The sequence below is a fragment of the Nicotiana sylvestris genome, chromosome 2, assembly GCF_000393655.2.
Source record: "Nicotiana sylvestris chromosome 2, ASM39365v2, whole genome shotgun sequence".
Taxonomy (NCBI): domain Eukaryota; kingdom Viridiplantae; phylum Streptophyta; class Magnoliopsida; order Solanales; family Solanaceae; genus Nicotiana; species Nicotiana sylvestris.
In genome coordinates, this window is record NC_091058.1 from 63,983,736 (window position 1) to 64,009,637 (window position 25,902).

The 25,902-nt window shown below is 39.7% G+C and overlaps 1 long non-coding RNA gene across 2 annotated transcripts; it reads right to left on the minus strand.

Annotated features, from left to right (window-relative positions):
* Positions 1-1,513: 1,513 nt before the first annotated feature.
* LOC138886507 (uncharacterized) lies at positions 1,514-18,883 on the minus strand. 2 transcript variants are annotated; one of them, XR_011405308.1, is made up of 4 exons: positions 17,001-18,883; positions 4,519-4,569; positions 2,161-2,234; positions 1,514-1,601 (listed from the first exon to the last, which is right to left on the minus strand). It is a non-coding gene; the product is annotated as an uncharacterized lncRNA (long non-coding RNA). The 2 variants fall into 2 exon arrangements; XR_011405307.1 differs by lacking the exon at positions 1,514-1,601 and having other exon boundaries at positions 1,964-2,234.
* Between the last annotated feature and the right edge of the window lie 7,019 nt (positions 18,884-25,902).

Genomic DNA, 25,902 nt, shown 5'->3' on the forward strand with positions numbered 1-25,902 from the left:
TCTTTATCATAAACCAGAACCGTAACTGTAATAACTGCATCGGAAGTCTCAGCCTTGGACTTGGCTGGAAGAGCGTAACATCAGGGCTAGGCCCCACCACCCTAAACTAGATCTCTGGGATGCCCTACTGCTAGCTGGCCTCCACCTCTAGCGGCCTGGGCTCCACCTCTAATACCTTTACCTCCACCTCTAGCACCTCTACCCCTACCTCCAGCTGGCTGGGCAGGCTGTGGAACACCTGGTGCCTGAACCATAGCACGAAAACACTAATGCTGAGAGCTACTCGGTGCTCGAGGGCAATACCTAGCAATGTGCCTCGTGTCACCACAAGTAAAACAAGCCCTCGGCTGCTGGGGCTGACGACCCTAGAAACTCTAAAGCAGCAGTGCACCGATAGGAGCTGGTGGTGCACTGTAGGACTGCTTATCAGAATACTACATTTGAGAACCACGACCACCTGGAGCACCATGAGAAACCTGAAGTGCTGACTGAAAAGGTCTGGGAGGATTGCCTCTACCATACAAATCCCTACCTCCAGACGAGGTACCACTGAATCAGCCTGAATGACGAGGCCTCTTTTCAGACCCCTGAACGCCTCAATGCGATAGAACCATCTCAGCTCTCTGGTCTACATTGGCCGCCTCTTGGAAGGAAATCTCACTCCTTGCCTCCCTAGACATCTGAAGACGAATCAGCTGAATAAGTTCATCAATGAACCTCCTCACCCTCTTTCTCTCGGTGGGAAGTATGATGAGAGCATGGTGAGCCAAATCGATGAATCTGGTCTCATACTGGGTAACAGTCATGGAACCCTGATGGAGACGCTCAAGCTGCCTCCAATAGGCCTCTCTCTGAGTGATGGGGAGAAACTTCTCCAGAAATAGCTGAGTAAACTGCTCCCAAGTCAAAGCTGGCGATCCGGCTAGTCTAGCCAAATAGAAATCCCTCCACCAAGTCTTGACGGATCCAGACAAGCGAAAAGTGGTAAAATCGACCCCATTGGTCTCAACTATCCCCATGTTCCTAAGAACCTCATGACAGCTGTCTAGATAATCCTGGGGATCCTCAGTAGATGCACCGCTAAAAGTGGTAGTGAAGAGCTTGGTGAACCTATCCAACCTTCACAAAGCATCGGCGGATATAGCTGCTCCATCGCCGGTTTGAGCTACCATACCCGGCTGAACTGCTCCAACTAGCTGAACCGCTGGAGTCTGAATCTTGGGAGCTACCTGCTCCAGAGTGCGAGTAGCAGGAGTCTGGGATCCTCCTCCAGCCTGAGAGACGGTTGGTGCTACAGGAAGCAAGCGTGCTCGGGTGACACTCTCCATGAGGCCTACTAAATGGACCAGAGCATCTTGAAGAACTGGGGTAGCAATAAACCCCTCTGGGACCTGAGTGAGGCACACCAAAACTGCTGGGGCCGGAACCTCATCATCAAAGTCAACCTGAGGCTCCGCCGTTGGTGCTGCTGCTCGGGGCTGAGCTCTACCCCTACCTCAGCCTCTAGCATGGCCTCGGCCTTGCCCTCTGCCCCTCGTGGAAGCTGCTGCTGGGGGCTCGGGCTGCTGGTCAGTGGATGAGAAAGCGTATGTTCTCGCCATCTGCGAAAGAACAGAGTAGAAGTTCAATTAGAATTGAGAAACCAAACCGTACGACAGAAGAGAATAAATGTGAAGTTGTTCCTAACTCTGTAGCCTCTGAGGGATAAATACAGACATCTCCGTACCGATCCCTTAGACTCTACTAAGCTTGTTTGTGAACTGTGAGACCCTTGTAACCTAGAGCTGTAATACCAACTTGTCACGACCCGGATTTTCCACCCTCAGGAGTCGTGATGGCACCTACTAATATGAGCTAGGCAAGCCAAACCTTTAATCTAATTACTTCATTAACCAATTATTTCTTTTTAACAAATATAAGACGATAACGTGGTAACAACAGAAATTTAAATTTAAGCGGAAGACAACAATAAGATTTATGAAAACTGCATCTATTACAAATAACTAAGCCTTAACCACCCAAAACCTGGTATCATAGTGTCACAGACTGTCTAAGATTGCTACATACAAAGTCTGAAGAAATAATAGTACACTGTTTATGAATAAAAGGAAAATATAATAGGAATAAGGGATAGAGGGAGATGCCAAGGCCTGCGGACACCTGTAGTTCCACCTTGGATCTCCGCGTGGAATGAAGGTAGCCTCCACAATACGGTCCAAAAGCTACTCCGGGATCTGCACATAGTGCAGAGTGTAGTATCAGCACAACCGACCCCATGTACTGGTAAGTATCTAGCCTAACCCCGGCAAAGTGGTGACGAGGCTAGGACCAGACTACCAAATAAACCTGTGCAGTTCAAATATATATACAGCGGAAAAGAAATACAGAAATAAACAGATAAAGATAGGAGGGGGAAACATGCTTCGGGGAATAATAGGTAAAACAGAATATCAAGAGAATTATAAAGGAATCAAAATCAACCACAAACAATAATAAGGAAAAACAAAGGCAGATTTCACTTTCTTTTCACATCTTGTTGCAGGCGTGCAACCCGATCCCAATTCTTGTATCTCGTGGCAGGCGTGTGTTGATACCCAATTTTTCTCTATGTATTTTTACATGAAAATACTTTCAAAATAGCATATATATGCATATATAAGTATGGCTAAGTGTTTCAATAATTTTCCTAAATTCTAAAAGATTTTTAAATTGATTTATTGCCCATTTTAGTAGTACAAAAACCAATAATTATTCCCAAAATTATTATTTTGGTGAATAACTTACTTTATTCTCATATTTATACCAAAATATAGCTAGGGTAAGTTTTATACATTTTTTACAAATTTACTTGGTATTTTAAAAGATAAATTGCATATAATTGCAATTTTAGCCTATTTTAAGATTAATAGCATTTTATAATTATGAAATTGGTTCCAATATTTTAAATTAATATTTATATATTATTAATTGACTCAATACTTTTAATTTTTTTTTAGAAGTCATTTTTACTATTTTTATAAAATAAAAGGGGGAAAACGGGCTATTTAAAATCTGGCCCTATTTTATTTCAATTATAGCCCAAATTGATCCCCCTAATTGACCCAATTTTGAATCCCAAACGGACTGACCCAATTTCTATTTAACCCGACCCCTGACCCGTTTATCCAACCCGCCCGGCTCCCTCTTTAATCTCGGCCGTTGATCATTTTGATCAACGACCACGAATTCCCCTTTCCTTTTTTAATCCGCCCACATCCCTAACCCTACCTAATTTTCTTTCTATCAGCCAGCTCTGAATACCCTCCCTCTCTCAAACTCTCTCAAAGGTTCTTGAAAGCCTAATCGTCTTCTACCATTTTCAACCTCAATCTCACTAGAATCTATGGCCTCTAAGGCCATGGATGGCCTATACTCACCTCCCTCCGCTCTTAAACGCTTGGTGTTTGAAGTTTCGAGGTCTGACCTCAATGTTGTCCGTTCAAATCTTCTCCAATTCAAGGTTCTATGGCCCCTCCGACCTTGCTCCGACGTATCCAAGCATTATGAGCCTATATCTGACTTATCCAACTCAGATCGGACCTTTTCCAAGCCTTTCTCGCTTTAGGGTTCCTCTGAAATCCTAGATATTCGAGGTTTTCTCTGATTATTTTCTTAAATCGGTTCTATATCTATGCTCTACTTGAGTTCTTAAACGTTTTCCCCAATTTTTCTTTCAAAAATTACTTCTCCACGATTTAGGGTTTCTGAAAAGTTCAAAATGTTTCTCCGACTTTTCTGTTCCTTCTTCTTTGTGTGTATTTGTCACGCATGTGATCCTACTGATTTCTTATGTTTTTTTTCTACTATATATGTTCTTCAGTGCCTTGTCTTTCTACTGTGTTTTTACACCATGCTCGTATGTTCATCCTGCTGTGTTTTCCTATATGTCTTGTTGATATACTTTTCTGGTATTTTGTGTTCTCCTACTGTATGTATTTCCTACTGAGTTCTTAAGTTCTTTGTTTGCCTTTTACTGGACCTTTGTTTGAGTTCCCTTTAAACATGTTTCTTCTACTTTTTTCTTAAATGCTATACTATCTCTTTTCTCTTCTAAACCCTGTTTAAGTCCCTTCTAAAAGGTATTTCTTAAACATGTTCCCTCTACTCTCACTATGCTTTGAATCAGTTTCTTCACTCTGTTGCATCAAACTCTCTATTGTATCTGTTTGTTTTCTCATGAGTCTCTGAAAGTGTCACGACCCTAACCCCGAACCCGGTCGTGATGGCGCCTCTCATGAAGACAAGGCCAGCCAATTAGACCCTATTCACTTTTCAAAACAGTTAAACAATATAAGAGCAGTCTAAACATGATTTAATGATAATAAGCAGCGGATATACAACCCAACACAGCTTTAACCGGGGTGTCACAAGTCACGAGCATCTATTAGGGTATAAATACAACTGAAACCCTGGAGTGTACAAATACAGACTAATGAAATGAAGAGAGAGAAAAGCAGTGCTGCGAACGCCGGCAGCTACCTTACTAAACTCTGATGACTCTGCCTCCGATCAGCCAAAACATACCTAAATCTACACACAAGGTGCAGAGAGTAATGTGAGTACTCCGACTCATTGAGTAATAAGCATAAATAATGACTGAGAATAAGAAATCACGAAAAAATACAGAGTAATCTATAATACGGCAGTTTAAACAAGTACTATGAAAGCAATAAACCAATAAAAACAAAATATGGTAATGCTACAACCAATAAGCAGTTAAATGACAAACATAAAAAGAAAAAAAATCAACACATAGAATGGTAACCTATAGTACCCGCTGCGGCGTGCAGCCCGATCCATTTATTTATCGTCGATGGAACGCACTGGGGGTGTGCAGACTCCGGGAGGGGCCCCTTACGGCCCAAGCGCAATATCAAGCCATCCCGTGGCATCAAATCTAGGCACTCGGCCTCATATTAATATCAGTATAACAGTGCTGCGGCGCGCAGCCCGATCCCATGGTATCGTCACATCTGGCCCTTGGCCGTACTCAGTCCGGAAATCATATAAGCCCCTCGGGCAATAGTAAAATATTATTTCTCAGCCCAAAACATCATTTAATATATTATTTTAGTTTCAAAATCCAGTAAAAGTGGCCGAGTTGTAAAATAGTAAAAAAACGATACAACTGAGTTCAAGTAGTAATTCAAAACAGTGAGGAAATAGTGATAAAAAAACTCCCCGAAGGGTTCAAATAGTTGGCACGAAGCCCAAATATGACAATCAGTCCAAACCATGATGATAACAAATAAGCTTCGATCAATTACGTGGTTAAACATCGCTCGGGATGGACCAAGTCACAATCCCCAATAGTAAACGACCCCGCGCTCATCATCAAGCGCGTGTCTCACCTTGATATAGCACTACGATGTGCAAATCTGGGGTTTCAAACCCTCATGACATCATTTACATTCATTACTCACCTCGAACTGGCTAAAACTCTAGCCCGCAATGCCTTTGCCCCTCAAATTGGCCTCCACCCGCGTCGAATCTATTTAAAATCAGAACGAATACGTCACAATATGCTAAGAGAACAAGGCCCAAGCAAAAACAATCGAAAAGCACCAAAAATATCGAAATTAGCAAAACCCGAGCCCCGGTCCCACTTCTCAAAACTCAGAAATTTTTACATCAATGAGTTCCTTATCTCCCCACGAGTTCAACCATACCAATTTTACCAAAATCCGACATCAACTCGACCCTCAAATCTTCAAATTAAACCAAGAGGGTTTTCAAGATTTTTACCAACTAAAATCACCAATTAAATGTTAAAACAACGATGGATTCAAGTAATCTAACCAAAATTGAGTTAAGAACACTTACCCTGATGTTTTCATTGAAAATCTCTCGAAATATCGCCTCACCCGAGCTCCCCCAACTCTATTTTTGTCAAAAATGGCCAAAAACCCCATTTTATAAGATTTTTCCAATTCATGCTGGCGCTGGTTCCAGTAGCCAAAATAAATCCCGGCGCCATGGATGGCGCCCCGCGCTACCCTGGGCGCTGGTGATGGGAAATTATTTTCCCCCGACATGAAAATGGGCATAACTTTCTCATACGATGTCCGAATTGGACGATTCTTTTTGATATGGCTCCGAAATTTCAATACGGATCTAATGCTTCAATAAAGCCTGAATTTGGAGCTCATTTGCATAATATTATACCACTTATTCTTGAAGAACAACATCAAAACATTCTTGAAATGCCCAAGTTAAACTCCAATAACCATCCAAGCTCCACCCGAGGCTCTCGGGACCTCAACCAAATATATCAACAAGTCCTAAAATATCATTCAAACTTACTCAGGGTTTCAAATCATGCCAAGCAACGTCGAAACTACAATTCACACCTCAATTCGAACTTATGAGTTTCAAACTTTTTTTCCTTTTACAAAGCGCGTGCCGAAACGTATAAAATGAATCCAGAATGACTTCAAATTTTGCACACAAGTCATTAATGACATAATGGAGCTATTGCAACTTTCGGAATTTCATTCCGACCTCTATATCAAAATCTCACCTATTAATTGAAAAACGCCGAAATCTCCATTTCGCCAATTCAAGCTTAAACCTTCCACGGACCTCCAAAATGCATTCCGATCATGCTCTTAAGTCCCAAATCACCTAACGTATCTAACCAAACCATAAAAATTCAAATCCAAGATCAAATACAAACAAGTCAAATCTTGGTCAAACCTTTCAAATTTCAAGCTTCAACTAAGAACTGTTCATCCAAATTCATTCTGATTAACCTGAAACCCAACACCAACGATTTACATAAGTCATAATACACCACACATGGCAAGTCATGCCCGAGAACTAGCGATCAAAGTGCAAAATCTCAAAACGACCGGTCGGGTCATTACAGAAAGAGACCTCTAAGCCTATTTCAATTATTTGCCTTCTCGTCTTTGTGTCTAATTCGAGTTGGGAAACCCTAGAATTTGGGGGTTTTGGCGAGTTTTGATCTTGTGTTTGGACTAGGGTTCTATTTTGGAACCTTTGACTCTCTTAGACTCATCCTGAGTCTGTGAACTAAGTTTGAATTTCTTTGTTTACGACTCTGAACTTTCTCTTCTATGCTAGACTCTTCTACTGATTAGCATGACAGCTCTTCGTGCTTAAGCATGGCTGTATGTTTTTATATGTGTGATGAATTCTTTCTTCCGAAAAGGTTTTCTAACTTATGATTGATTCAGAATCCTTTTTTAGGTTTGATTGATTGTTACTGATCTTCCTTAAGTAAAACCTTTCTTCACCTTTTCTGACTGGATTCATTCATACCAAAATTCAGACTTTGTGATTTACTGGCTGTTAATTGATTTCCTTTCCTTGTTTGCACAAACCGTGTACTACCATACTTTTGCCTTAAATAAATCTCTGTGTATTTACCCTTCTTGTACTGCTTTGGAAAAGGTTTTGATCAATCCTTTTCCTTAATTATTTTACCCGTTTGAAATTAGAATCCCTCAATTAAAGGGGAACTTTTGTAATTGATTTTAAAACTATTCTCCTACCTTATTCTGCTTGTCTTCTACACTATAAAAGGGTCACGACTCCTTTCTCACCAACACACTCTCAATTTAACACTTTTATACTACTCAAGTATCATAGTTCTCTAATCATAGCATTCTGACTATTTGCTTGCACTTTGGCTTCACAAGACTACTGCTTTCTTTTCTTGTTTCCCTGAAATTGGTATGTTCTAGTTTAATTTTCTGCCTCATCCCAATGTGTTTATTTTACAGCTTCTACACCCTTGTCTGCTTTACTGCCTATGTTTAGTGTTAATTAGCATATGTTTCTACTGTGAATCCCTGCACCCCTGTCCCCTTCTATGTGTTTGAGTTGAAGTTCAGAACATGGCAACATCCAAGTTGTTGCTCATGTCTGGACTTGATCCCTTAGGGGATCCTAACTCCCAAACAATGTGGCTAATAGGCTAGTTGGGGTGTGCTGGCACTCCAATTGCTAGGTATGACCACTAGCTTGTCTTGGCTTTCCCCTAGAATCCCCTCTCTACACGTACACTCTCTCTTAGATTCAGTTCTGCCCCCCTCCTATGAGCCTTGCTTTGGGACCTTGAGTTCCCTTTGAACTTGGACATTCGAGGGATGGCCCTTCCACACTGCACTATAACTCAATTTTGCAATATATTTGGGTGTAAACACTGCCCGGAGTCCACTTGAGACTCTTAGGGAACTCTGACACATCCCAAATAAGAGAAAGACTTTGGAAATTTGATCTTCGGAGTTAGTTTACTTCATGCCTCAGACAGAAGTCTGAATCAGGCTCTTCTTGGTTGGAATTTTAAGTTTCTGATGTAATTTTTATTCATTTTCTCGGGCTGTAATAATTTGTAATAACTTATGGGGGTTTTAGTGAAAATGGGAGGGTCAATCATGCATGCAAAGGGGTAGATATCATGTTCATAGGGAGTTGTTATATTTCCGCACTCGTATCCTGCTTACAGCTGTCGCTTCTGCATTTCATATGTAGAAACCATATCTATAGGTTTCTGCACTTCTGCATTTCATAGAAATCATGTCTATAGGTTTTTGCACTTCATATAGATTCTATGTCTATAGGATCTGCATTTTCACGTAGAAACCGTGTCAACAGGATCTGCATTTTCATGTAGAAACCATGTCTATAGGATCTGCATTTTATATAGAAAACATGTCTATAGGTTCTGCATTCCCAAATGCTGCATATCATATAGATAACATGCCTATAGTACTTCTTGAATTCTGCATATGCATCTATTACTAGGAAAACGGTTTATAGGTTTAAATAACAATCAACATACCATGCCTATAGGACTTCTGCACTTCTATAAACCTTTAAAATCAATAATGCCTAGAAAGCATGACTATAGGAGTAATCAACCAAATCTGAATCGTCTATCTCGCTTATAAGTCTAAAAATCAGTAGTATCATTGCTTAATATTTGCAGAACTTATGTTTTTTGTAACTAATAAGTCCTCTTCTCTAGAATCAGTATACTTCTGCATTAATAGATATCATGCCTATAGGTTTCACCTAAGCAAGCCATAAGGTAAATTAGCTAGCTAAATTAGACTTCGTTAATTACAACCAGCAGGCAGGTCTGATTCGGATTTCTTATTTGAAGTATGTAATAAATCAGTCTGCCTCACCCTTTTTTGTTTAATTAGACCATAATCAGTACGTGCAAGACATGCTAAACAATTTGTATTTAAGTTGAGGAGGCCTGTTTGAGCCTTTAACTGTTATATGTTTCCCCATAACTGCTCTACGTGTTTTTGATTGTCGCCTTAGATTTTGTCCTTTTAAACCCAAAAGCCCAAATCTCCCTTCCCTTTAGGAATAGTAGTCCCAAATGCCTCTGGGACTGATAGGATTAGGGCAGGTAATAGCATGCAATAAGTAACGAAACCATTCCGCACTTTAATACCTTAACGGGGTGGGAAAGGGTTGATATGGATATGATGACCGGTGCGCTAATACCACGTATAACCCCTCTTCTGAGGAGTGATTACCGGGTATTGTATTGATGTGATTCATATTATTTGTAAACCTAGGACCCCCTCCTTTTTCTTACTTGTTTGCTTTATTTTCAGAACTCTTTTAACTACTTCAACTTCAACTTTTCTCTATTTTCTCTCAACTTCAACTACTTGCAACCATTACGTGAAAAACCTCTTTGTATTGGAAACCCTTACGTGTCTATTTGTTGTTCGCACTTAAAGTCACAATTGTAGCATGACCGGGAACCACACTAGTGGATCTCGAGGGGTGCCTAACACCTTCCTCTCGAGATAATTTCTAGCCCTTACCCAATCTCTGGTTTTCTAAATCAAAATCTTTCTTAGTGTCCTAATGCACTTTAATCATTAGGTGGCGACTCTTCAATCCAAACCCAATTCCCAAAAGGGAACGCGTTGTCCTCTCGAATGTCATAAACCCGATTTTGCGAGAAAAAGGGGGCGCGACAGCGTGCCACCCACTCCCATTCATTTATCTCGTGGCAGGCGTGCCACCCGCTCTCATTTCATTTATCTCATGGTAGGCATACCACCCGCTCCAATTTCATTTATCTCGTGGCAGGCTTGCCACCCGCTCCCATTTCATTTATCTCGTGGTAGGTGTACCACCCTCTCCTATTTAATTTATCTCATGGTAGGCGTGCCACCCACTCTCATTTTATTTATCTTGTGGTAGGCGTACCACCCGCTCCCATTTACAAGCCAACGATAATCACAAGGAATCCCAGCAAGGGAACAAGAGCAATATAACAACTTCCCAGCAAGGAAACAATAATATTTCAACAACATCCCGGCAAGGAAACCATAATATCAAAACAAAAATCCCGACAAGGGATCATTAATATCAAACAAACATCCCGGAAAGGGAATAATGGTGATAATAACATATGAAGCGCAATAAAACACAACAGAGTCATAACAATTATAATACACGACTCACGGGCATGCTTGACACCAACGTATAGATACTCGTCACCATGCCTATACGTCGTACTCCACAATTAACATGTAGCAAATAAGACACAACTCCTAATCCCTCAAGCTAAGGTTAGACCAAACACTTACCTCGATGCCACACACACAATTCACGTTTCAATTATAGCTTTACCCCTTGATTCCACCACCAATTCGCTCGTATCTAGTCACAAGTTACTTAATTACATCAATAAAAGCTAAATGAATCAACCCCAATGCATGCAAAATGAGTTTTCTAAAGTTTTACCCAAAATTCAAAAATTGCCCCCGAACCCAAATGGTCAAAACCCGAGGTTCGAACCAAAACCCGATTACCCATTCCCCCACGAACCCAAATATATGATTTTTTTGAAATCGAAACTCAAATCGAGGTCCAAATCCCCAATTGTTTTGAAAAACCTAGGTTCTACCCAAAACACCCAATTTCCCCCATGAAAATCATTGATTTTGAGTTGAAATCATGTGAAAAGATGTTAACGATTGAAGAAAACGAGTTAGAAATCACTTACCAATGTTTTGGAGAAGAAATGTTATTTGAAAAATCGCCTTTTATGTTTTGGGATTTTGAAAAACGAAAAATAGCTGAAAATCCCGTCTTAATATACCCCTCTCAGACCCCCTGTGCGGACCGCACAAAATCGAGTGCGGCCGCACAGCTCCCGTGTGGACTGCAGTGATATACTTAAGTATTTTGGCCATAACTTTCTCTACTGATGTCCTAATTGTGATTACTTTACCTTTCTAGAAACTATACACGAAAGGCTACAATTTCCGTTTTTTAATCATCTCAAAATTCTTTGGATCAAAAGATATAGGCTTCCAAAATTGGACCAGTGAAATATTTCTTCACCGCGGACCGCACAAAATCCAGTGCGGCCGCAAAGCCCCCACCGCGGTCCGCACAAAATCTAGTGCGTCTGCACAGGCCCCTCCGCGGCAGCATTCCATTTTGTGCGGACCGGATTGGTTTGTTCAGAGGCCTTCCACTTCTCTGAACCTGCAACAACTATACTTTTAAGCCTAAGACATCCCGGAACCTACCCGAAACTCACCCGAGTCCTTGGAACTCCAAGCCAAGTGTGCATACTAACTCAAAGACATCATATGGACCTACTCGTGAGATCACATCATCAAAATAACATGTAAAATCATGAATTAAACCTCAAAACTCAACATTTTCATCAAGAACTCTCAAAGTTCATAACTCTTCAACTGGAAGTCCAACTCACGTCAAATAACTCCGTTTTACACCAAACTTCATAGTTATCTTTGAAATACTATAACAAGTTTGTACCGAATTTCGGAACCATAATACGGGCCCGATAACAATGGTTTCAAACATTAATTCTTTTCTTTATTTCTTAGATAATTCAGTAAAACAATTTTTTTCAAAAATTGATTTCTAAGGCTTGGGACCTTGGAATTCATTTTCGGGCATACGCCCAAGTCCCATTTTTTATTATGGACCTCCCAGGATCATCGAAATACGGATCCGGGTCCGTTTTATCAAATTATTGACCAAAGTCAACTATAATCAAATTTTTAACTCTAGAAATTTCTATTTCTCATATTTTCACATAGAAGGCTTTCCGGATATAGGTCCGAACCACGCACGCAAATCAAGGTGAGGTAAAAGGGAGGTTTTTAGGCCTCAGAACACTGAATTAACTTGCAACACAAGTGATGACCTTTTGGGTCATCACAAACACAGAAGATTTTTGACAAGTATGTAGAAGGAATGGGTATTAGAGTAGTAGACCCATGGTTATGTGCCTAAGTGGGAGATTGTTGGGGTATACTATTAACCATACAGTTTAGACATAATATTATATTTTATTCTTTATGGAACAATTATTTATTTAATTTATTCAATTCAATAAGGTACTACTTTAAATAGATCATTTGTTACATGTGTGTCCTTTTAAGTATGTAGTAGACAATTTAGTGTATGAAGTCTTAGCTCATACGCAGAAGATTAAATTGTTGATTCTCATAATTAATAAACTATGTTCACAATCAAATATATTGTTGGACAAAATATCTTGATAATTGTAGCACAAGATTATAGTATAATTTGTCTTGATTATGGGAGTAGTTTTACTCCAACTTCTTGTGCTAGTATACTCAGTGTATATTGAACGGACCAAGTAGAGAAAATATGTTTTTGTACTGAATATATAAAATATTTTCTCTAATTCATTAAATGAGCTTATACTCCTAATCTTGATATAATATTTATGATCAATGTAATTTGTTTATTGTTTTGATTTATCAAAAGGTACGACTCTATTTAGAGTTAGTGTATGCCTAATAGATTGGACAATGACGAATAACATTTGTGAGAAATAATTAGTTGATAGAATCCGTGATTCGTTTTTGAATTTGATGATATCCCTTTATGTAGGCTTATAAGTTTTCATGTGAAAACCCGGCCGATGAATTTTGTATCCGTAACATGAAATATTTTAAGCGGAATTGTAAAGGATTTAATTAGTTGATTAATTAATTTTCAGTGATTTAATTTAATTAACTGATATTTGAGATCTTAACATGGGGAGTTAAAATAAGTGTTATTGAATTTTCGAAATTCATATTGAGGAGTTCAATTGCAGTTTTTTAGTGGAATAAATTGCAATTAATTATAGTAAGAATTAATTCATGCTAATTTTGAATTAATACTATAGTTGGTAGCCTCTTATTATTTCTGTAGTCCATGTTATACCTAGTAAAAACTTGGACAGGACTTGGGTAAAAAGTGACTTGGGAGAAAAAGTCATCTAATAGAGTGGGAGTAGGATTCTACTTGTAGAAGGAGAATCCTACACGTTTTTGGAGGAGGATTTTCGGCCAAAATAACTCTATTAAAGGAAGACTAATTTCACCCAATAACTGACTTTTTAGAGTGACATTGTTCTTGCCCACCCAAAAGCAAAATCGTCCAATGTTTTACTAGGCAAATAGCAGAAGACTGCAGCCATAGATTCTTGCTGCCGGGAAGATTTGTGCAACTATTTCAAGAGGTTAGTGCTTCAAATGTCATTATTGTTGCATTGTCTAGTTTACATGTATTTGATACATGGTTTTATGCTTGCTTCCGCTGCGCATGTTCTTTCTACTGGTTGGCTTACCCTGTATTTCAAGAGTAAATACCGCAGTGAGGAATAGCGGTTCCTCTATTTGTTTGGTCTAATAAAAAGATTATTCATCACCGCAACCATTCTCGCTTAGTTCTAACAGTTACATCATACATCATGGAAAATATTAACAATTAAAGTTCTTAGTTATTGAATTGACAACTTGATGCAATTTGAAGAATGAATCCTCAAAGAAATCTAGGAGCTAAGGCTCGAAGATGGGAAGCTAAGCTAGGGCAGATTGTCGAGAAAATAGCTCAAGAGAATTTTGAAAGAGAAGAGAGAATGATTTATTTATGTGAATGAATATCACTCTATGAATTACAATTTATTTATAGAATGGATCACTGAATTATGTAACTACCGAGTGCCTCCAACTAATTCTAACTAACTGTGTAACTAACATTGATTTGTTCTAACTAACTTTGCCACATCAACTCTGCTTGTAACTAACTCTGCCACATCAGCTGCCAACTCAGCTCGTCTTCTATATCTTGCAACAATACCCTTGCAAAAAAGCACTCTTGTCCTCAAGAGTGAAACGAGGGAAATTTGTGTTGCAAATCAAAAAGATATTCCTAGGTGGCCTGAGAAGCTTCAATGCCAGTCTACTTGACAAGAATTTGACATACAACTTTATTTCCCCTCTTAACCAATGTTCTATCAAGAAAAACTTCAGGTAAAGGACAATTCTAGACAGATGGAGGACAGTAGGATGATTTATAACATGTGAGACTTCTAAACACCTTTTAAGTTGAGAGATATCGAAGGTGTGATGAAGCAAGGCATCAGCTAGTAGTAGTCTATAGACAATTGCTCCCACCTTAGCTTCAATAGGAAAAGGGCCAAAATACTTTGCAGCTAGCTTGTTGAAGGGTGTGCTGGCCACAAAGACTTGTCTATAAGGTTATAACTTCAAATATACCCAATTACCAACCTCAAAATTTCTATCAGTTCAGTTGATCTCTGGACAAATGCCATTTCAAAAGCTGTAGAATAGCTTCTCTAGCTGCTAGTGATCTATCCACCATTTCAGTACCAGTCTCACCAGCTAAGTAAGGGAGATGTATAGGAGGCTTCTGACCATAGATAACATCATATAAAGTGCATTTTATATTGGAGTGGTAGGTGGTATTGTACCACTATTAAAGAAGAGGTAAGTATGAAGACCAATCCTTTGGACTATCAGAACAAAAACATCTTAAGTAAGTTTCCAGCATTCTGTTTAAGACCTAAGTCTGCCCATCCGTTTGGGGATGAGGATGTTGATCTTTGCAACTGGACTCCTTGCAATAAAAATAGTTTTTGTCAAAAATTGCTGAGAAACACATGATCCCTATCACTATCATAGTGACAGGCATGCTGTGCAATTTAAAAATATTATCAAGAAAGCATTATGCTATCTTTTGAGAAGTGTAAGGGTGAGATAAACTCATGAAATGCCCATACTTACTCCGTCTATCAACCACTACCAATATCACCTCATTTCTATTATACTTTGGTAAACCCTCAATAAAATCAAGGCAAATATCAGTCCATACACTATCTAGAATTAGTAATGGTTGTAGTAGACTAGGATATGCAGTTGCATTATATTAATGTCGTTGTCAAATATCACATTTGTTGATGGATTCTCTAGTGTCTGCAATGAGGGTTTTCTAATGGAATAGTGATTCAAACCTTTTGATAGTTGCTTCATTCTAGAATGTCCACATTGGGTGGTTGAATGCCACAACTCAATTATAGTTCTCGTCGGTTGTGGATCATGTCCTACTACCAATCTGCCCTTCCACCTTAATTGGTTATTAAGTTAAGTGAATGACTTAAATTGCTGTATCTGCAACTTAGAAATCACCTTATGCAAGTATGGATCATTAGATCAAGTATTTTGTATCTGTGTAAGTAATGAATCATTTGGTCTTAATATTAATATGGCCAACTGTTTAGCCTCAAGTTTCCTAGACAAAGCATCAACAACTTTGTTTTCAACTCTTTTCTTATATTCAATAGAGAAATCAAAGGCCATAAGTTTAGAAATCCCAGCCACCTGAAAATCCGTGTATATATGTTGGTCTAAAAGTTACTTTAAATTTTAAAGCCTTCTGATATGTCTTGACAATAAATCTTTTTCCTTCCGAGTAAATAGTATGACCATTTAGTAATAGAAAAGATGAGAGCTAAGAGCTTCCCGTCATAAACAAACATAGCCTGATGCCTAGGGGATAAAGATCTGCTAATGTAAGTTATAGTGTGACCTTGCTGCATCAAAACATCTCCAATGGCCTTTCCACTAGCATCAATCTCTACTATGAATGGCTTGGAGTAATCAAGCATGGCAAAAAACAAGAGCATAAGTTAAGGCTTGTTTGAGTCTGTAAAATGCTATTGTGGATCCCTCTATCCATAAAAAACCATCGTTCTTAATCATCTCATGTAATGGTTTGCAAATGGGACCAAACCCCTTTATAAATCTCCTATAGTACCTAGCTAGGACAAGGAACCTTCTCAGCTGCTTGATGTTATTAGGAATTAGGCACTGTTGCACAGCTGTAATTTTTCTTGGATCTGTAGACACCCATTCCTTACTGATAAAGCGGCCTAAATACTTGACCTTAGATACTCCAAAAGCACATTTAGAAAGTTTGGCATACAACCGATACCTTTTCATCAATTGAAACACAACTTTAACATGTTCAAGATGGACAATCATACTCTTGCTATAGATTAAGATGTCATAAAAAAATTAACAAGCACTGACTTCCTTAGTAATGGTTTGAAAACTAAGTTCATTAAGCTTTGAAATGAAGATGGTGCATTAGTTAAGCCAAAGGGCATAACTAAAAATTCATAGTGACCTTCATGTATTTTGAAAGTTATTTTATGGGTTTATTTGCCATTCTCAATTAGTGGTAACCAGCTCTTAAATATATCTTTAAAAATATTCTTGCTCCTCCTAGCTCATCAAGAAAATCTTCTATTATAGGGATAGAGAACTTATATTTAATTGTCAACTGGTTAAGCTCCCTATAGTCAACACATAATCTCCAACTTCCATCTTTTTTACCAACCAAAAAAACACGAGAGGCATAAGGACTGGTAGAGTGTTGTATGACTGCTTGCTCAATCATTTCTTGAACCAGTTTCTCAATGATAACTTTCTTAATACCAGAATATCTATAGGGACTCTTGTTCACTAGGTTTGTAGACTCAATAAGAGGAATCCTATTATCAAAGGAACCTCTGAGGGGAGGTAAAGATGTAGGAATTTCAAATAGGATGGAATATTGTTCCAACAACACAATTAAAGCTGGAGAGATTTCAGTACCTTGTAGAACTTGTATGTTATGACATCTGTGGTTACTGTCTCCTCTGTATTATTTGTTACTGTCGTCATGAAAAACTATCTTCTCCACACTTCTTGACTATTGAATTTGCTTTAGCTGACTTAAGTTGATTGCTGGCCCCTCTTAGCACATGCTTCCTTCCTTGATAGACAAACTCAATAGTTTTGTTATTGAAATCAAATAAAAGTCTGCCCAAGGTGTTTAACCACTGAACCCCTAAAACTATATCAATATTTCCTAAAGGTAAGAGTAGAAAATTTGAAGAGAAGGTAGTTCTTCGTAAAAGCCACGACATATTCTTACACACAGATGTTGTTTGAACATTTCTTCCATCAGCTACATTGATATATTGCTCTACTATAGGACTAGCTTTACATCCTAACCTCTTGGCTACTTCTTGATCAATAAAATAGTGTGTTCTTCTAGTGTCAATTAAAACTTGAAGAAGTCTTTTCTCATGGTAGCAGTCACTTTGATGGTCAGATAACCAGTTACCTCAGTGAAAACCTGTAGCGATACTGTCATGAATTCATATACTTCCTCCATGACATCATGTGTCACTTCATCCAAATCTACTTTATTTATGAATTCTTCTTCAATCAATTATACCATGAAAATATGCCCTTTTGTCCTAAAATTATGCCCAACTATATATTTTTCATCACATAAAACATAAACTTTTAGACCTCTGTTCATCTATTTCTGCTGCGGTCAACCTTCTACCAGCTGTGTGGCATTAGTTTTATTGGTTTTCTGGGCATTTGATTCAAAAGTTTTGTTGAATGTGGAATTTGGAAAAGTAGATTTGTGTGAAATCTATGGTTTAGATACAGAAGTAGTGGGTAATAAATTTGTGTGAAATCTATGGTTTAAATACAGAAGTAGTGGGTAATATTGGATTTTGGTATTTAAAAGCAAGTTTAAGGCCCCAATAGTGCATGAGCTTCAAAGACACCTTCTTGTAATCTAGCAATTTTGTATGCCTGCATTAGTGTTCTAGGATATTGAATTCTAATAAATTTGTTATGTTATGGTTTCAATCCACCTAAGTAACAGCTGATAGCATTTTCATTCGAAAGGTTAACTTTGTTTAACAACCTATTAAATTAATCCTTCACACTTTACACTGCCAACTTGTCTTAAATTTTTGATAGCTTCCATTGGGTTCCCAAACCCATCCCCCAAACTATCATGAAAAGCCGGAATATATTCAGTCCAAGTTGGGAATGTATCAGTATTTCTAGACCTCATAAATGACCTATGCCAAACAATTGCATCACCATCAAAATGAATACAAGCGACCTTCACCTTTTCCTCAAATGCAATTTCCTCCGTAGAAAAAATATGACCCACCTTATACAACCAAGATTTTAAATCATATCTAGAAAAATAAGGAAAATCAAGTTTAGAATATCGAGTGAGGAAGCTATTACCAGTTGGAGCAGAACTAGTTTTATCTTCCTTGGAACTGCCCACTCAAATAGGACCTACAGATTCCCTATCAAATAAAGACGCCATTCCCTTGTCATGTTGTTTGATAACTCTAATTTCCTCTTTAATTTCGAACAACTCCTTATCTTCTTGCACATTCCGAACATTCATACTAGTCAAGCCCTCTATCAATTTCTGTAATTGATCTTGAATTTCAGAGAATTTTCCCTCCGTGCTATCAATGGGTTTGTGTTGATTCTTACCCCTACCCATGTTAATTCCGAGAAGCAACATTCTCTAATACCAAATGATGTAATTTGAAGAATGTATCATCAAAGAAATCTAGGAGCTAAGGCTCGAAGATGGTAGAAGCTAAGCCAGGGCAGATTGTTGAGAAATAGCTCAGAGAATTTAGAAAGAGAAGAGAGAATGATTATTGTTTATCTGAATGAATATCATTATATGAATTAAAATGTATTTATAGAATGGATCACTAATTTATGTAACTACCGAGTGCCTACAACTAATTCTAACTGACTGTAACTAACACTGTTTATTCTAACTAGCTCTGCCACATCACTAACTAACTCGGTCGGTTTGGTTCAGTTTTCATGAAGTTTGGTTCGGTTTGTTCGATTTCGATTTTTGATTCGGTGCACCAATAACCGAACAAAAATTAGTTCGGTTTCTTTGATTTTTGCTAATTCAGTTCTGTAATGACCCGGCCGGTCCTTTTGAGAGTTATAGCCCCGATCCTCTATTAACTGCTTCCCTCATATCTATTTCTACTGTTGTGATTTTTTTTGGGGGGGGGGGGTTCGTTCTGGTTTGTGGAGTGTTTTGGGACACTTAGTCTCTAAATGGAGGCTTAAGACTTAGGCTTTGGATTGTGCTTAGAACTATATGAAGACGACTTCGGAATGGAGTTACATCAATTTTTTTTAGCTCCGTTTGGTGATTTGGGCTTAGGGCCATGTTCGGATTGTGTTTTGAAGGTCCGTAGCTTATTTAAGCTTGATATGGCGAAAGTCGAATTTTTGGAGTTTTGGATTCATAGTGGAATTTTTGATATCGGGGTCGTATTTTGATTCTGAAAGTTGGAGTAGGTCCATAATATTGATTATAACTTGGGTGCAAAATTTGAGATCATTCGGACGTGGTTTGATAGGTTTCGACATCGGTTGTGGAAATTTAAAATTTCAAGTTCTTTAAGTTTGAATTGGAGGGTGATTCGTGAATTTAGCATTGTTTGATATGATTTGAGGGCTCGAATAAGTTTATATGGTGTTTTAGAATTAGTTGGTATGTTTGGTTGAGGTCCCCGAGGTCTCAGGGTGAGTTTCGGGTGTTTAACGGATTTTTTTGAACTTTGAGAGTTGGCAGATTTTCTGGTGTTTTGTTGCAGACAATTCCTTCATCGCGTTTGCAAGAGGAGACTCGCGTTCGTAAAGAGGACTTTGTGGCAGGCGAGTTTTTATACTTCGCGTTCGCGAAGGAGGTCCCGCGTTCGCGAAGGAGGTCCCGCGTTCGCGAAGCACTAGGAAGGTTAGCCTATGCGTTCGCGATGTAGGTCCCGCGTCTGCGTAGTAGGAATGGCCAGCTGGATCCCCAGGCCCTTATGCCTACGCGTTCGCCATGTTGGTATCGCGTTCGCATAGTGTTGATCTAAGTAATCTTCGCGTTTGTGACAGGGTCATCGCGTTCACGATGAAGAAATTCTGGGCCAAGGCAAGTTCTGCTTCGCAAACCCGAGGGATCTTCCGCGTTCGCGAAGAAGGAATCGTTGGGCAGTGCTTAAACATTTGAAAAAGAGGGTTAGCCATTTTTATCAAAACTTGAGTTTGGGAGCTCAGATTTGGACGGGATTTTGAGGGATTTTCAGAGATATCAATTGGCTAATGATTCTTAACTTGATTTTTGTTATATACCACTAATCTATCATTAATTTTATCATTTAATTTCGGGTTTGGGGTGAAAAATTAGGAAAAATGGAATGAAGTTCTTCAGTTAAGATTTCGAGTTTTGATTCGGATTTTGACATCGGATTTGGATAATTTTGGTACGAGTGAACTCATGAGTGAATGGGTATTCATATTTTGTGACTTTTACCCGATTTCGAGACGTGGACCTAGGGAGTTTTTTTGGGCATTTTTTTTCAGTGTCTTGCTTTAGCTTTAATTTTATTAGCTAGATTAGTTTCTTGTAGTTATATTTACGATATGTAATTAATTTGGCTAGATTTGGGCCATCCGAATCCGGATATTCATGGAAAGAGCATTGTTACGAATTGATTGATCTTGGTTCGAGGTAAGTGGCTTGCCTAAACTTGTGTGGGGGAACTCCCCTTAGGATTTGGTATTGTTTTGATATGTGAGCGCCGTATATATGAGGTGACGAGTACGTACACGGGCTATTTGATGTAAAACTCCATTTTTATTCACTAAGTCGTAACATGTTTCTCCTTATTGGAACTACACTAGCATATGTAGCTATCTTGTTTAGTTTAGAATAGCATGCCTACGTGTTTTAACTGCCTATCTGAACTATGTGCAACATGTTTAGTGAAATTTCCTGTTTTCCTTGACTTGAGCTGCATATTTACTTTGAGACTACAGAACGGTATTCCGGAAAATCCCCAGTACTGTATATTTATTTTGGGACTACGAAACAGTATTATGGGAGATCCCCCTACACATTTATGTTTGGGACTACGAGACGGTATCTCGGGAGATCCCCTCTTGTTATCTCTGTGTTTTGAGCGGTTGTGTTTCTATGATTTTATTCCTGTTATATTTTTGTATTTATTTTGATTGTGATATCTCATTTTGTCTTATTTCATTATATTTATACTAGTAGGGCCTTAAGCTAATCTCGTCACTACTCGGCCGATGTTAGGCTTGGCACTTACTGGGTACCGTGATTGGTGTACACATGTCCTTCCCTGCACATGTTTCTCGTGTGTAGATTTAGGTACCGCTTACCAGCTACATTACCAGTGAGGCAGGACAGCTGTAGAGACTTCAAGGTAAATTTGCAGCGTCCGCAGACCTCGGAGTCCCTATCTACTCTTCGCTATGTTAAGCACTTCTTGTATTTTCTTCTTTTATTAGAATCTGAAGTATAGAATTACTGTTCCTTTCTGTAGCTTGTGACTTGCGATATTACGAGTTTTGGGAAAGTTTGTGTACACTTCAAGAGTGGTTATTGTATATTTCGAGTGGCATCTATATTTCTTGTTAAAGTTTACCTGTTAGTTGTTAGCTTTTATGTTTTCGTTTCATTTTTCTGCAAATGTTAGGCTTACCTAGTCGTAGAGACTAGGTTCCATCATGATGGTTCACGGAGGGGAAACTTGGGTCGTGACAAATTGGTATTAGAGCTCTAGTTTATAGGAGTCGTGAGTCACAAGCTGGTTTATTAGAGTCTCACGGATCAGCACGGAGACGTCTGTACTTATCTTCGGGAGGCTATGGAACTGTTAGAAAAATTCCACTTCATTTGATTCCTTGTCGTGCGAGATTATTGACTTCGAAATTCTAAACTTCTATCTTCTATTCTCTCACAGATGGTGAGGACACGTACAACCAGAGATGACCAGGCACCTAGGCCCTCTGCTAGCACCGCCAGAGACTGGGGATGTCCACGTGGTGTAGCTAGAGCACCTGCACGAGCTGTTATAGAGGAGCCACAAGTAGCTCCAGCCGGAGCACAGGCACCTGAGACGCCTACTACTACTGCACCAGCCCTTCAGGATACCCTTGCACAGTTCGTGAGCATGTTCAGCACTCTAGCTCAGGCATGGTTGATTCCCTTTGCTCAGCCACATCTCAGGCCAGGGGAGGAGCACAGACTCCCGCCGCCCACACCCCAGAACAGCGGGTCCAGGTTGATCAGATTCCAGAGGTTATACCAATACCACCTGTAGCCCTAATTCAGCCCGAGGGTAGGGCAACAACTTCAAAAGAGGAGCAGCGTAGGCTCGAAAGGTATAAGAAGTATGACCCTCCTACATTTAGTGCTCTAGTGTTAGAGGACACTCAGGGATTTCTGGAGGGGTGCCACCGTATCCTCCGTACAATGGGCATAGTGGAGTTGAGTGGGGTTTCTTTCACTGCTTTTCAGTTTTGAGGGGTAGTATATCAGCGGTGGCGTACTTATAAGTTGGACAGTCCGGCTGAGGCAACTTCCTTTACATGGACTCAATTCTCGGACATGTTTAGAGAGTATGTCCCTCAGAGCCTCAAGGACGCATGGCATGCGGAGTTTGAGCAGTTGCGCCAGGTGCTATGACTATTTCAGAGTATGCAATCTATTTCAGTGACTTATCTAGACATTCACCAGCCTTGGTTTCTACAGTTCGAGAGAGGGTCCGTCAGTTTATTGAGGGACTCATTCCCAGCATCAGGTCTAGCATGGTCGGGGAGTTAGAGATGAATATATCATATCAGTAGGTGGTGCGTATTGCTAGGAGAGTGGAGGGCATGCTTGCTCGGGATATGGAGGAGAGAGAGGTCAAGAGGTCTCAAGAGTCTGGATTATTCTGGTGCCTGTGCCTGATAAGTAGAGATTTTAACGAGTTTCATGCTCCTTCTTGCCTATGCTTTGATTATAAATTGTTACAAAATAGTCCCAAAAGGCTCATAAGTTGTGCTTGATTGCAGGTTTGATCGACAAAGTGACGAAATATCAAAGATCGGCTCAAAAGGAGTGAAACTTGCTCAAGTATCAAAGACAAAGTAAATTGAGGGCAAACAAGCCTAGTGTGGACTGCACAAAGTCGAATGCGGCAACACTAGGTGATTCAGAGAGATGGCAAAACTAGGATTAGGCAACGCGACCGCAGTCCACATTGCGTGGTCCGCGATGAAGATTCCGCGGCTGCACTGCCTTTTTGTGCGGTCCGCGGAAGAGAGATTCAGAGAGATGGAAAATGCCTAAGTTCAAGCCATGCGGTCCGCGGTCATGATTGTGCGGACTGCGCCAGCTGCCTCCGCGTCCGCAGTCCATTCTACGCGGTCCGCGGAGACCAAGTTCAGAGAGCCCAGAATTGAAGTCCAACAGCCTAGTGCGGCCGCGGTCCATTTTATGCGGCCCGTACTGACCTCGCAGGGGTATTTTTGTCCAGTTTTTCCAGCCTAGTATAAATAGAACATTTTACCATTTTTAGGTCATCTGATATATCTAGAACTGAGCTGCGCTCGTGGGATCCTCATCTGTAGCCATTTTTGGCATCTTAGCTTCAAATTAACGATAGATTCTTGTATTTTAATTTAGCATTTAATTAATATGCCTTGTTCTTTATCTATTTCTCTATTTTCTCCTTCAAGCATGAGTAGCTAAACCCATTAGCTAGGGTTGTGGCTCAACCCTAGTGTGGATAATTGATGGGTGTTGCCATCTATTGTTAGATTGACTATGGGTGTTTGTTATTTGGGTCAATTTTGTGGTTTAATCTATGAATTGGTGGTTGCAAACACTGGTTTGTGCTAAGTTGACTTGGCTCTTCTTGAGAAAGAGAGCCTAAGTGTCCAAAATTGACCCAACAAGGAATTGGGATGGACTCAAGAGAATTTATAGTCTCAATTAAAGGGTTAAACCTCGAAAGAGTAATTACCCAACTTGAACCCTAGTTGCTTGAGCTAATTTGCCTACCCATTTGGTCTCGAGAGAGTCAATTAGGCAAAATCACTCTCTCTACCGAGAGGTGTGAGAGTGGGTAAAATTGTGCAACGGTTATAGCATAAGCCCCAATTATGTCAATCGAACCTTAGTAACATCTACCCGTCAATTAGCTACTAGGTAATGTCACGACCCTAGTGCCCTTCTTCCCATTAGATACAACTTAGCAATTATTTCGTAGCATAATCTAGTTTCAATTAATAGTTTGATAATAGTAGTTTATAATCAAAAACCCAAAATTGTATGGAAGTGACATTTGGAACAATTACACAACTCTAGTCTACATAGATACTCGACTCCATTCCTAGCTCCCTGTGACAATCGATCCCGACCCTCATATCGGGTAAAAGCTATTGCGACCATCTCTTCCTACTTTTTAGTAGTGTAGAGTTGGCAGCGATCACTTTTTGGTGCTGTTGCTGGGGAACTAACGGTTTTGGCTATCCATTTAGTTAGTTTTGTGTATTGTTCTTCTTTCCTTCTTTGTTACTTACTTGTTTGTGTCATCACTCAGGTACCAACATGGCTTTAAACAACACTAATGATCCTCTTAGAAACGTGATAGCAGGGGAGGAGGTAGATGATCTTGAGCAAGATGAGGTGCCTCTTGCACCTCAAGGTCAACGGAGAGGCCGGAATGCTAATACTAATCCAAATGACAATATTCCTGACCCTCCCCCGGTACCTCCAAGAGTGGCTCCCAGAGTATTACCGAACCAGGGCTATGCAAGTGCTATTGTCCCACCCCGAATTCGGGCAGGCAACTTTCAGATAACCAATGTAATGTTGACTTTACTTGAGCAGTGTGGGTACTTCACGGGCGCTGCAAATCAAAATGGTTACAAACATCTCAAGGGGTTCGTAGATACATGCTGGGGGAGCAAACAGACGAATGTATCCGAGGACGCGTTGAGATTGAGACTTTTCCCGTTCTCACTTCGGGGAAAGGCATTGGATTGGCTCGAGAGACTCCCCAACCATTCCATCACAACTTGGGATGAGTTGGCAGATAAGTTTATTGCCAAATTCTTCTCTCCTAGTCATATGGCAGCAATTCGAGATGAAATATTAGCCTTCAAGCAAGAGCCAACGAAACCTTTACATAAGATTTGGGAGCAGTGTAGAACGATGGTGAAGGAGTGCCCAAATAATGATATGACCGAGGCCATGATCCAACAAACCTTCTACCAGGGCATAAATACTATAAATCAATGCATTGTTAACCAATTGGCCGGGGCAATTTTATGAAGCTTTCTTATGAGGAGGCATGTGATGTACTTGATGAAATGGCGGACACTTCTTCAGCATGGCAGAGTAGAGAAAATGTGCCTCAAGGTGACCCTACGGTTATCCATTTGCACAAGGAATTACATGATCACGGGCAAGCGATAGCTGAGCTTACTACTACGATGAATCAATTGGCTAAGGCATAGTAGCAACAAGTTCAGAATCCTCGCCAAGTGAATGCCATGGAGGGTGTTAGTATGCTTGTCAACAAGAGAAGGCAAATGAGGTAACAAAATCAAAGAAATTCTGAGCAATTTGTTAATGAATACGATGGGTGTCAAAATGATGGTTATGATGACCAAAGTTAAGAGGTACAATATGTCAACAACTATCAAGGCAATAGAGGCAACTCTTCAAACCAACAATGGCGACCCCAAGGAAATTGGGGCAATCAACAACAAAGTGGTGGCAATTGGAACAACAACCAAAACAACAATTGGAGTAATTAAAACAACAACCAAGGCAATTGGAATGGAAATAACAACA